The sequence below is a fragment of the Callorhinchus milii genome, unplaced genomic scaffold (genome assembly GCF_018977255.1).
Source record: "Callorhinchus milii isolate IMCB2004 unplaced genomic scaffold, IMCB_Cmil_1.0 Scaffold5, whole genome shotgun sequence".
In the NCBI taxonomy this organism is placed as follows: Eukaryota; Metazoa; Chordata; class Chondrichthyes; order Chimaeriformes; family Callorhinchidae; genus Callorhinchus; species Callorhinchus milii.
The window spans coordinates 45,464,969-45,477,282 of record NW_024704746.1 but is presented as its reverse complement, the minus strand read 5'-3'; positions in this window follow the sequence as shown (position 1 = coordinate 45,477,282).

The following is a 12,314-nucleotide window of genomic DNA, read 5'->3' as shown; positions in this document are numbered from 1 at the left end:
TAGCAGCCTATTGGATGTTGGGGAGATCAGAGCTGAGATAGTTGTGCACACAGTTTAGATCACTGATTATAGAACAGGATTGGGAACTCACCCTAGGGGCACGGTTGTCAAAGTAGCTGATCTCAGCTGGGACTATAGGTTGGGTTTCAATGTAATAAGGCGTTAAATCAAATGTACTGATTATAATTTGACAACATTGTTGACTGAAAATTCACACTGTTGCAGATTGCGAAGGAATTCAGCAAGTCTTGGTGGAATTGGGTGAAACTGAAAGTGATAACTAAGTTAGTGGAGCATGTGGTGAGTGTAACTAAGGGAAGACCAGACAGTTGAAAGCTGGATAGCAAAGGGCAGAGCTTATCTGGGCTTTGCTGTTTTCCTGATTTTAACAAAGAAATCCATGGTCATGCCAACAATGGTCAATTTCTGCAGCTCTTTATGTCATTCAAACTTGCTGGGTAACACAAGTACAAAACCTCTCAGTTCCCTGAACACGTGCTACTTGCGGACATGATGTGTGAGTTTAAGATTCAGTACTAGTTTCAGAAACAAGACAGTATATGAGGATCAGACATTTCAAAGCACACAGACTTCTCATATTAAAGACACTGGCCCTCAATACAAAATCTTTTGTTATTCTGAAATGGCAAAAGCAGATGAGTGGTGGTGATTTACATGAGCCTTTCAGCTTAAATCAAACTGATACCATTGAAACGTCCTTGTATGTTAAAGGGGCATGAACGTAAATATTAATCCTTGCATTTGATATAGTGCTTTTTCACCCTCATGAAAATGTCTCAAAGTGCTTCAAATGGTTTACTGTAAAGTAGTGACTGCAATTTGTAGTAAAACATTTGTAAACAACAGTAGCCTACAAACAATCATAAAATGAACAACCATTTTTATCTTGAGGATTGTTGGCCAAGACACTAGGAGAAACTACCTTTTCTTTTCAAATAGTGCATAGGATCTTAAAATGTCCTATTATTTATATAAAATGTCCACCTGAATATGCAGATGAGGCCTCGGTTTAACATCTCTAAGACAGTCACCTCTAACAAGGCAGTGCTCCACCAATACTGAATTGGAGTCTCATCCTCGATGTATGCTCAAAATTCCAACATAAGGCTTGAAGCTAACAATCTTCAGACTCAGAGGTAGGAGTAATACCAACTGAGGCAACTTACCAGAACTAATCATACAGAATGATTAAGTCAACCTCACATTTTTTTACTTTAATTAAAATATATATATTTGTTGATATTTACACTTGTCTCAGACAGTATCAAACCCATTACAGAAAAGACACAACATATTATTCTGTTGCAGAACGCCTCCCTATCCTTCTCCTCTCATTGGTGATTGTAGACAGGTTCACAGCGTGCAGGTTGTGCACACATTTTTTTGATTTTTGATTATCCCTTTAAGACAGTTGGGAAATGCCCGGCACTCCCTCTTTTACGGAATGCTCTTTGTTTACATCTTGAGCATTCCTCTGTATATTTACATGTTACACACATTTATTCAATTTTTGGGTGCCCTCGTGAGTTACCCGGTGAGTGCACCCAAATGTGTCCCTCTCATTGGGATGGGATGCTAATGTGGGCCTGGCTAGAGCAGGAGCGGCTCCGGCTGGGGTGAGGCCCCATCTGGCCTTTGCCGTGGCTAAGCCGAGCTTCAGTGTGGCCCTCAGTATACGTAGCCCCTGATCTTAGCGTGAGCGAGCCTGAGGCAGGATGTCTCTGTCACCTCGTTCCGCTGGAAGACCACTAGTTTTGGGAGCCAAAGGGCCTCTGTCATCGAGTTGATGATCCTCCAGATGCACTCCATGTGGGTCTCGCTGTGGGTGCCAGGGAAGAGACTGTACAGCACCGAGTCCTGTGACGGCCCGTCCCCAGGGTCGAAACGCGAGAGCAGCCATTATTCCTGTTTCAAAACTGCTTTTGGGTACCCACACTCCAGGAAGAGGTGGTCCATGGTCTCCTTGCCTCTGCAGCCAGCCCAAGGGCAGCTTGCTGACTGGCCCAGACCTCGACAGTGCATGAAAGCCCTAAGGGTGAGGGCCATTTTTATGGCCAGCCAGGCCGTGTCTTGATGGCTGTTGGACATGATGACGAAGAATTTTGCCAGACATGGCTGCAGGATAACTCTCAATTGGGTCGGCCCTCTTCCTCTTTCTAATTGTTTCCACTACCTGCCACGCAGACCACTCAGTGATTACCCGGGGGTCTGAGTGGGTACTATTCAGAAATTTCTTTACGTATGATACGTATTTCGGCTCCAACTGTGTGAAGCATTTCGAGGCAGTTCTGCCATACCCATCCTTCTCAGCACTGGGTACAAGTAGAAGCCCAGCACATAGCGGCATTTGTTGCTGGCATAGCAGGGCTCCAGGCACAGCTTCAGGTAGCCACACACAAAAGTGGCCATGAGAATCAGGGGTACATTAGGGATATGTTTGCCACCCTTCTCTGGGGTCTTGTGGACGCGATCCATCTTGGATCTCCAGATCAGGTAGAAAACTGCTCTGGTGACTGTAACGGCATTGTTCCTGGTCAAAGGCCAGACCTGGGCCACGTACAGTAACACTGAAAGCACTTCACACTTTATCAACAGGTTTTTTCCGGTGATGGACAGCGAGCGCTGGCGCCACACCCCAGTTTCTCCCTCACTGTATCCAGCTGCTCCTCCCATTTTTTTGGCATGCCCCAGCAGCCCCGAACAGGATGCCGAGGACCTTGATGGCTTCACTGCGAATGGCATGCCACTGCGGTCTTGCCAGTTCCCCAAATACATCACTTAGTGCTAACATGTCAGAGGTTTATATTATGGACCAGGGCCTGACTGGATGAGACTGGCCAAAATCCTTTCACATAGGATTCTGATCACTGGCAGACAGACAACAACAACAACAACTTGGATTTATATAGTGCCCTCCCTACCGGAGAGAGCACCATCATCCCATCAGTGGGGCTGGATCTGAACCCAGATCCAAATGTTAAAAGACCAGTGGGCTTAACTCAGTCCATATTGTACCTTACAGATAAGCAAAGGCAGCACCTTTATTACAAAACTAATTGTTCTAACTAAATGAAAAACTAAAGCAAAGGTTTCAAACCGATTCAAATTGCCTTTGCTGGTTTGACACTCAAAACTACACTGTGGTCAGGATGAGTTCCTGTTGTGAAAGGTAAGTGAATTGTTTCCATTCCATTCTGCTCACTAACAGGCAGTCAGCTCCCACTACCTGTTTGACAGTACAAGCAGTCATTTGCCAACGAAAGAATGTTGTTTGGAATTTTCAAGGAATGTGTTTCTCCCACCAGAGGGGCAAATTTCTCAGCTTGCATTTTGCCTCAGGCTCAGTAGTAATTCCTCTTTTTTCTCAGAGGGAGGTGCTTGTTCTGGGGTTTTGGTTTCTTGTCTTTGCCTATCATATAATCATATAAAATTTCCGGGAGGGTTGAGGGCAGGGGGGAAGGAGGGTAATTGAAGGCATGGTCAAAGAGGAGAGACTTGAGATGGGTCTTGAAGGAAGCAAGGAAGGGGGCGAGGCGGAGGGACTGCGGGATAGAGTTCCAGAGGGTTGGGGCAGAATGGCTGAAGGCTCACCCTCCAATGGTGGGGTGAGCGAGGTGGGGGACGTGAAGCAGGCTGGAGCCCACTGAGCAGAGGGAGTGGGCAGGTTGATAGGGAGTTCGGAGGTCGCAAAGGTAGCGGGGAGTGAGGCCATGGAGGGCTTTGAAGGTGCGGACCAGGATCTTGAACTGTATCCTCTGTGTGATGGGAAGCCAGTGGAGTTGGGCGAGGATGGGGCTGATAGGGTCATGGAGCCTGGTGCGGGAGAAGACATAGGCTGCAGAGTTCTGATGATCTGCAGCCTATGGAGGGAGGAGTTGGGGAGGTCGACAAGCAGAGAGTTTTTATAGTCAAGCCTGGATATTACGAAAGCGTGCATGAGGGTTTCAGCGGCCTCCATTGTGAGACAGTGGCAGAGCCGGGTGATGTTGCGGAGGTGCGGGAAGGCAAAGCAGGTCATGGCACAGATGTGGGGTAGAAAGGATAGTTGAGGGTCAAACAAGACGCCAAGATTCCAGACTGGCTTAGTAAGGTGGAGTGTGCAACCATGGAATGGTGATGCTGTCAGCGCCTGAGGTGTCGAGGTGCTGACGGGAGCCAATCAGGATGGCCTCGGTCTTGTTGACATTCAACTGAAGATAGTTAGCTCTCATCCAGGACTTGATGTCTGACAGACATTCTATCAGGACAACAGTAGCATTGGAATCAAGAGATAAACAGGAACAAGAGAAATTAATTCAACCCACTGAACCTGCTCCACTAGCTTATTAGTTCTTAGATATAGCAAAAAGCCCAGCTTAGCAATGGAATATTGGAATCGAACCAGTCCTCTGTGGCAAACTCAGTAGTTGGTTCCTGAGGCAGGTGGGTCCACAGTACTCCAGGGCACAGCCAGCCTGGCTCATTGGCAGGATTTGGAAGAGCAGAAAAGTCACTGGAGGCAGGGAATCATCCCACTCAGCCCTGTTAACCCAAAGCCTTAATGGGTAGGGTGGTCCTAGCTGGACTAGCAGTGGGAAAGGTTGCCAGACAGGGATATCAATGGCAAGCTATGCAGTTTTAGCTGGTCAGACTGGGGCAGTACCCCAACGCACACTCTGTGTGGTAGAAATTGGTAGCTTCAATGGGGGGGGGAGAGGGGCAAAAGCTCAGTTGAAGATGAGATTTTTATAGCTTTTGAGGATGGGGGTGGGAGGAGTGAGTCTGGGTAGAGTGAGGGCAGAATGGTTTCACGACCAAGTGTGGGGCAGAGTGGGCGGGGACAGGAAACAGGCGAGTGTTTACTGAGTGATCAGGGCAGTAGGGTCGCGGAGATAGTGTGGGGCGAGGAATTCGAGTGAGAACAAGAATCTTGAATTCGATCTGCTCGGAGTAAAATGAATATGTGGAGAGTGGTTTCGAATACTGAAACATCAAGGAGCCCTTCAATGGGCAGTGCTGCTGATTTGTTATTAATGCTGGTCAGTGTTAAGTTTTATCAGTTCAGCCACATTTTTAAGAAATTACAATTTCCAACCTCATAAGGTTCACATCAATTTTGCCAGGAGCAAGTGCTGCCAGCAAGCAACTCTCTCCCTCTGCTGAAAAAGTTCTAGTATTGCAGCTACGAAGAAACGTCCATGTCTAATCCATGCCAGGACTGTGCAGCAAGGTTATAATCTGGGTCAAAAGAAAAGTGTGTGAGGAGAGATGGAGGTTTGTGTGGAGCATAAACATGCCACAAATTGCGGGGAAATCTGCACATTTTGTGGAAAATTGTGGGTGGTTGTTTGGTGCTTTTGAGGTACATTTTAATGCCAACCTACATTTTTTCACTTTATTGATAAAAACTAAACATGAGGAAATAACACATTTTAGATCGTTGCAAAAAAAATATTAATTTCTTCTTTAACAAAAACTGGGTGACCCATTTAGGCGTGGGATGGTGGGGGGAGGACACCAGCGCAGGCCTGAAGGTACGGGAGATCTGCCAAAAAACAGATACTCAGGATCAGTGTCCTGACTGCGGGATTACCAGAGTTCACCACCTCCTGCCTCTCATGGTCCAGCACCACACACAGAGACAGAGACCCAGAGAGACACGCACAGACACAGAGAGAGACACACATACACTCAGAGACAGACAGAGAGAGACACACACACTCACACAGACACAGAGAGACACACATTCTCACAGAGAGAGACACACACACACTCAGACACAGAGACATATGCCCATACAGACAGAGGAGTCTAGCAGGCAATGAGGTGCCAGTACAATCAATCTGCACAAAGAGCATAACACGCAGTGTTCATCCTCCACACACTCCTACCCGTCTGTCCTATTACAGCAACATTCCTCACTCCAGCCTGCATCGTCCTATATACCTGTACTGCATTACTCACATCTGGCCTGTGGATGGATACACAGCCCTGCACACGCTGGTTTCTGCTGGTACTTGACTTGTTCCAGAGATTAACTACTGCACAGCCCCAGTGGGAAAGAGCCCCCTATCTGCTACACTAATCAAAAGACAGTGTAAAAAAACCAACCAGAATTTTGTTTATTAACTTATTGGAGTAATTGAACCAACGGTGTTTAGTCCTAATAAAGGGGTCAGCCAATAATAAAGCAGATTAACTGTTCCTCCTCAGTCTGGGCTCAGTGTAAGGAAGCTCCATTGAAACGCAAACGTGACAGCTAAAGCGACTGAACTATGATTAGAAGTGGAATGAGAAAGGGAACAGGGGATAAGCTGGAGATCATTTATTTTCAGCAGCCAAGAACCTTTATCCCACCGACGAGGATCACCAGCCATTTCATGGGCTGCCAAACCCTCAGGCCGTCTGCTCCCAAAACATTTATGCTGCACTTTAGCTTACACATGCTTGGGAACCTTTCAGATATATTCCATTTTCAAAGCTCCCCATGGTCTCGAAGGTGAAGACTCCACCTTATGCAGCAAAAGGCCAATCAGACTGGAAAGTCACAAGTTCAAGTCTCAGACTGTGGTGCAACAAATAGCATTAACACCACAGGATTAGGGAGGGAATCCGCCAGGGTTCAGTATCTCTTGCAGGAACATGTAAACTTGCATTTACATAGTGCCCTTCACACAGTTAGCGTCTCAAAGAGCTTAACTGTAATGGAGTTTGACATTGAGCAGGGGTAGGAGGGAGGTGACCAAAGGACCTGAGTACATGTGAACTCATACGTGTAAATTCCTGCATGGCTGATTAATTCAACACTCTGTGAAGAATGCTTAGTATTACTATTTTGTTTCTACACGGTAAATTCCAAAAGATATGGGAATCTGACATGGCTGGAAGTGGTTTGAGAATTCAACCCAATTGTGTCATTTTGAAACAAAAATCATCACACCAAAGAGGAACATCAAAGAAGACACTCAGCCTCAAAATCAACAAACAATGCACATATCATTAGAATCTAATTTAATCCTCAGTTCTCCTTTCTCCCTCACAACTGGTCTCTGACCAAGACTGCTTTTCTTCACTTTTGCCACATTGCCCGCCTTCCTCACTGTAAATGCTGCCACAATCCTCAACAACCCTTTTGTCACCTCCCGGCTGTATTTTTCTAACATACTCCTCACTCCACCATCCTACACTGTTGCCCACATCCTCACCCACAGCCAACCCTGTCTGTTCATCATTCCAGTCCTTGTCAGGCTTCACTGGCTCTGAGCCTCTCGGTGGATCAATTTCAAGGTTCTCACCCTCAACTACAAATCCCTTCACACCCCAGCACCTTCCTCTCTTTCTGATCTCCCCCTACCACACTCTGCTCATCCCCTCTGATTGACTAACTTGTCTCGCTGCATGTCTGCTGCCCTACCCACACAACTATCGGTGGCCAAGCTTTCCAATTCTGCACTCCTAACCTCTGAGCTCCCTCACCCAAACCCCCCACCTCACCCTTTCAACTGTGCCTATAATCACCTCTTTCTCCCCCATTCCCCCCCCACCCCATCTCCCCCACTCAACCTGCTGCCCATCATTGTAAAGTAGAAAAATGCAATACCATTGAGCACTAAATTGTCAATATGATCCAGTTACGGTATAACAGATAGCACTGTAACCATATGTATGTACATGCACTCAAGAAGGCATTGAAACCAACTGTACATTACTCACTTTGAGGCCTTTCAGAACATCAACTTCCTTTGCTCCCTTCATTCCCACTGAATTCTTCCAGCACTTATAAGACTGTACTCCATTGAGGAGTACACCTTGAGGAGAAAGAGAGACACTTGACAAAATGTTGCCTGTTCTCCTAGAAGAGAACAACACAGCAACTGCACAAGAATGTGATTCTTAAACAATGATTGGAGGTAGGTCCTAAACCTCAACTGAGCAAGCTCATCCCCTGTTTAAATAGTTTCTCCACTTCCCCCTATTTTTCTAAAAATATATATTTATTTATAAATATATTCGGTACAATAGAAATCCAAAACAAACACAACGTACATCTTCTGTTACGTTTTTCCCTTTCTCCCGATACAAAAACATTCTGTTTACGTTACGTTCCTTCACCGCACACAGGCTGTGCACACGTTCATTGGGGCGCTCCCTTTGAAGCAGTCAGGATTCGCCCCCTGTGCGCGCAACATTCACGTGTGCGCCCGCGCACATCCTGATAAGGCGCACTTGCCGCTTTTGGAAGGTGCCCCGTTGTGCACCATACGTGCACATGTTTACCGAACTTACATTTTCGAGACACTCTTTGTTTACATTTCGGGTGTCCATCTGTACATTTATATAGTTACCTTCACGTTTATTTTAGTCATAGTTTTGGATGCACTCGTGGGCTACCCGGTGTGCGCACCATGAGCGGTTTGCGCAGGAGCATCTCCTGCCGGGGTCAGGTCCCATCTGGCCTTTGCCGTGGTTGAGCCGAGCTTCAGCTTGTCCTTTGGTAATATAGCCCCTGATCCTAGCGTTCATGAGCCTGAGGCAGGCCCTCTCCGTACCCTCATTCTTACAGAAGAACACCTGGTTTTGGGAGTGCTGAAGGGCCTCCATTGCTGAGCTTATGATCCTTCAGGCACACTCGATGTGGGTTTCGCTGTGAGTGCCCGGAAAGAGGCCGTACAGAACCGAGTACTGTGACAGCGGATCCCCAGGGACGAACCGCTAGAGCAGCCATTCCATCTTTTTTCAAACTGCCTTTGCGAAACAACACTCCCGGAAGAAGTGGTCCACGGTCTCCTCGCCTCTGCAGCCAGCCCGCGGGCAGCGTACTCAGACCTCGACCATGCATGAGGGGGAGAGCCCCTTTCATCGACCAGCCAGGCCATATCCTGATGACTGTTGGACAGGGCCGGTGTCGAGGTGTTCTGTCAGATGTAGCTGGCTGTCGTCTCAGGGTACCTCCCGATTGGATCTGCTCTCTCCTTTCGAACTGTTTTGACTACCTGCCGTTCGGACCACTCGGTGATTCCACTCCCCTCTCCTGGCATCTGTTGCCGTCTGCTTCCCTTGACTAGTATATGTTGCCGTCCACTCCCCTCTCCTATATTGCCCTCAGCTCCTCTCGGTTGGTATCTGTTGCCCTGAACCAGAATTACCCAGTTTCCATTGCTGTCCTTTCTCCTCATGTGGATAAATTTAATCTTGCAGTGTTTCTTTTCATTCTATTGAGTGTGCGTTTCCACTTTAACAGTACACTTCTTGTTTTCAGGAACCTATTGCGACAAATTGAACAGTGTAGATGTCAGCATTTTAATTATGGCTGTTATGAAAACAAAAATTACAAATAATACATTTCAAATTCTCATGGGAAAGTCCACAGAACTTTCCTGTCCACCAAATGTAATGGGAGTTGGTACTAAGAAAGGACCCACCCCAAGTCAAAGTTTAAAAAAAAATCCTTGCATTTGATATAACCCCTTATCACGTATTGAGATGTCTCAAAGTACTTCACACCCTAACCCTAACTGTAAAGTGGCTTGACTATATTTTGTGGGCAAAATGTGGCAGCCAATTGTCACAGCAGTGTCCCACAAACAGGAGTGGATTGAGTGACCAATTTTTTTTGCAGGAATTATTATCCACGGAAATGTGATCCAATCGACTAACAACCAGGTTCCTACTTACTACTAGGTAAACAGAGGCATGTAGAGTTAGGAAACCTGCCCAATGTTTCACCCTGCCGGGAATTGAACCCAGGTCTTTCGCTTGCGAGACGAGTGCTCCAACCACTGGACTTCTGTGCAGGACTCCACAGTCCAAAAAGCCCTCAACCTGATATTAACAAAATTCACATTAAATAAATATTGTACTAAATGGTGGGCATGTGCATTGCTGGTGCCATTGCTGCATCTCCTGCAAGTTCGTAGTGTACCATATAAAACAAACCATTCATTTACTGTGACACAAATAGAAACACTATTTCGGGTGTGACGAAAAACAAATCCTTTTTTTCCGTGGATAATATTTCCGTGGATAATAATTCCTGCAAAAGAAATTGGTCACTCAATCCACTCCTGTTTGTGGGACACTGCTGTGACAATTGGCTGCCACATTTTGCCCACAAAATATAGTCAAGCCACTTTACAGTTAGGGTTAGGGTGTGAAGTACTTTGAGACATCTCAATACGTGATAAGGGGTTATATCAAATGCAAGGATTTTTTTTTAAACTTTGATTTGGAGTGGGTCCTTTCTTAGTACCAACTCCCATTACATTTGGTGGACAGGAAAGTTCTGTGGACTTTCCCATGAGAATTTGAAATGTATTATTTGTCATTTTTGTTTTCATAACAGCCATAATTAAAATGCTGACATCTACACTGTTCAATTTGTCGCAATAGGTTCCTGAAAACAAGAAGTGTACTGTTAAAAAGTGGAAACGCACACTCAACAGAATGAAAAGAAACACTGCAAGATTAAATTTATCCACACCCGAAATAGTGTGACGATTTCAGCGCCTTGGGACGTCCTCCCGACGTGAAAGGCGCTCTATAAATCGAATCTTGTTGTTGTTGTTGCTGTTGTTGTGAGGCGAAAGGTTCTGCTTTGGGAAGGTTTTTTTTAAAAAAAAATTCAGATGCTGATGGACCAGCTTTGGATTTCCTGCCTGTGTTTCATTGCATATTTTTTTAAAAAAAATCCCTTTACTCTTATTGTCTGGGCCATGATGTGTAAGAGTCAAATGCCTTATATTGGGTCTTTGCAGACTGGAGTGACACAGCAAAGTGCAGCACCGGATTGCTCTGTGTGTGTGTGTGTGTGTGTCTGGTTCATTCTGCACAAAACACATGCTGTCTTGTCTGTCTCCAGACTCTCTGGGTGTCATTGCCCACTCCTGCTGCCTGTCGGGGGCATTACGTAATGCTCAGAGTCATCCTAAAGCAACCAGGAGAGATCGAAACTGGGCTGAGGCATATCTCGTGCTAACTTTCCCCCCAAAAATTATCTTCACTTCATAGCAGACTATTAAGACAGCATTTTTTTTTTAAAAAAAAGTGTTAAAAATTATAAAAATTATAAAAAAATGATTAATATAATAAAAAAAATCAAAAGAGGATATAATAATAAAAAAAACTCGCAAGATTACTGATTGCAATGCAGAAAAAAAATCAAGCAATCGAGTTCATTTCTCCAGATCATTATCAGGCTTTTTTTTTTGGGGGGGTGGGGGGTGGGTTGCGTTTGCAATGATTTAATACTGCATTTTCAAATTAGTCGGATTTTTGAAATAAAAGTTTGCACATTTATAAAACATATTTCTCAATCTTGTGAAGATGGGGTGCAGCATACAGGTGTAGATTGGTACAGCAATGCCTGGCGTGAGAAATGGAGGGAGGAATCCATCGTTTTAGAATTTATCAACCTCATTAGCTTTTTTTCCCACCTCCCCACCGATGCATTATAAACTGAAGGTCTCGGCCACACTGCGTTTTTATTTCAAATCACAGCAATGCTTCGATTCGAGGTTAATAAATAATGCAAAGGTAAATAGATCAATGCAGAAACCCAATATACCTGCACATGACCCCAAATGACACACACGTTTTATTAAATTCCCTTTTCAAAAAAATAATGTGATTGGGACCTGAATTCCTCGGGAAGGCTTCGTGCACAAAAGGAACAATCTGCTAAAAACTGGCAATTATAGATCTCAACGTAAAAGGGACGTGTTTTTTTTTCCGGCTGCACACAGATTTTTTAAAGGAAAAGACACATCATCTGCACCTAATGCTTCCTTTCTCCTTCAGTGGCTCATTCGTTTGCCACTGTGTGATGGTGGGGGTGGTGGTGGGGTGGGGGGGGGGGTGGTGGTGGGGGGGGGGGGGGGGGGGGGGGGGGGGTGGTCAGGGTGTGTAGAGCACAGCACAGCACAAGCACAAAGCACAGCACAGGGGGCAAAAAGTTTCCCATAACCAAACTTGGATCCAATAAAAAAAAATCAACCACACAGAAGGAACACAGACACAGTGGGGAGTGGGTGGGGAGTGAGTGAGTGAGTGAGTGGTGGGTGGGTGGGGGGGTGGGGGGGGGGGGGGGGTTGAGAAGGATCTGAATGCAATCTAAAATGAGAATGTGCATTTCCAGGAATTATATATATTTTTTTTGGGGGGGGGGGGGGGGGGGGGGGGGGGGGGGGGGGGGGGGTCAGCCTGGACTGACTGACACACACACACACACACACACAGTCGGTGGTTCTTACTTATTTCAATTGGCTGCCGGAGCAGGAAGTGGGCTTTGCTGTTGCCTCATTTCTTTATCTCAGCTG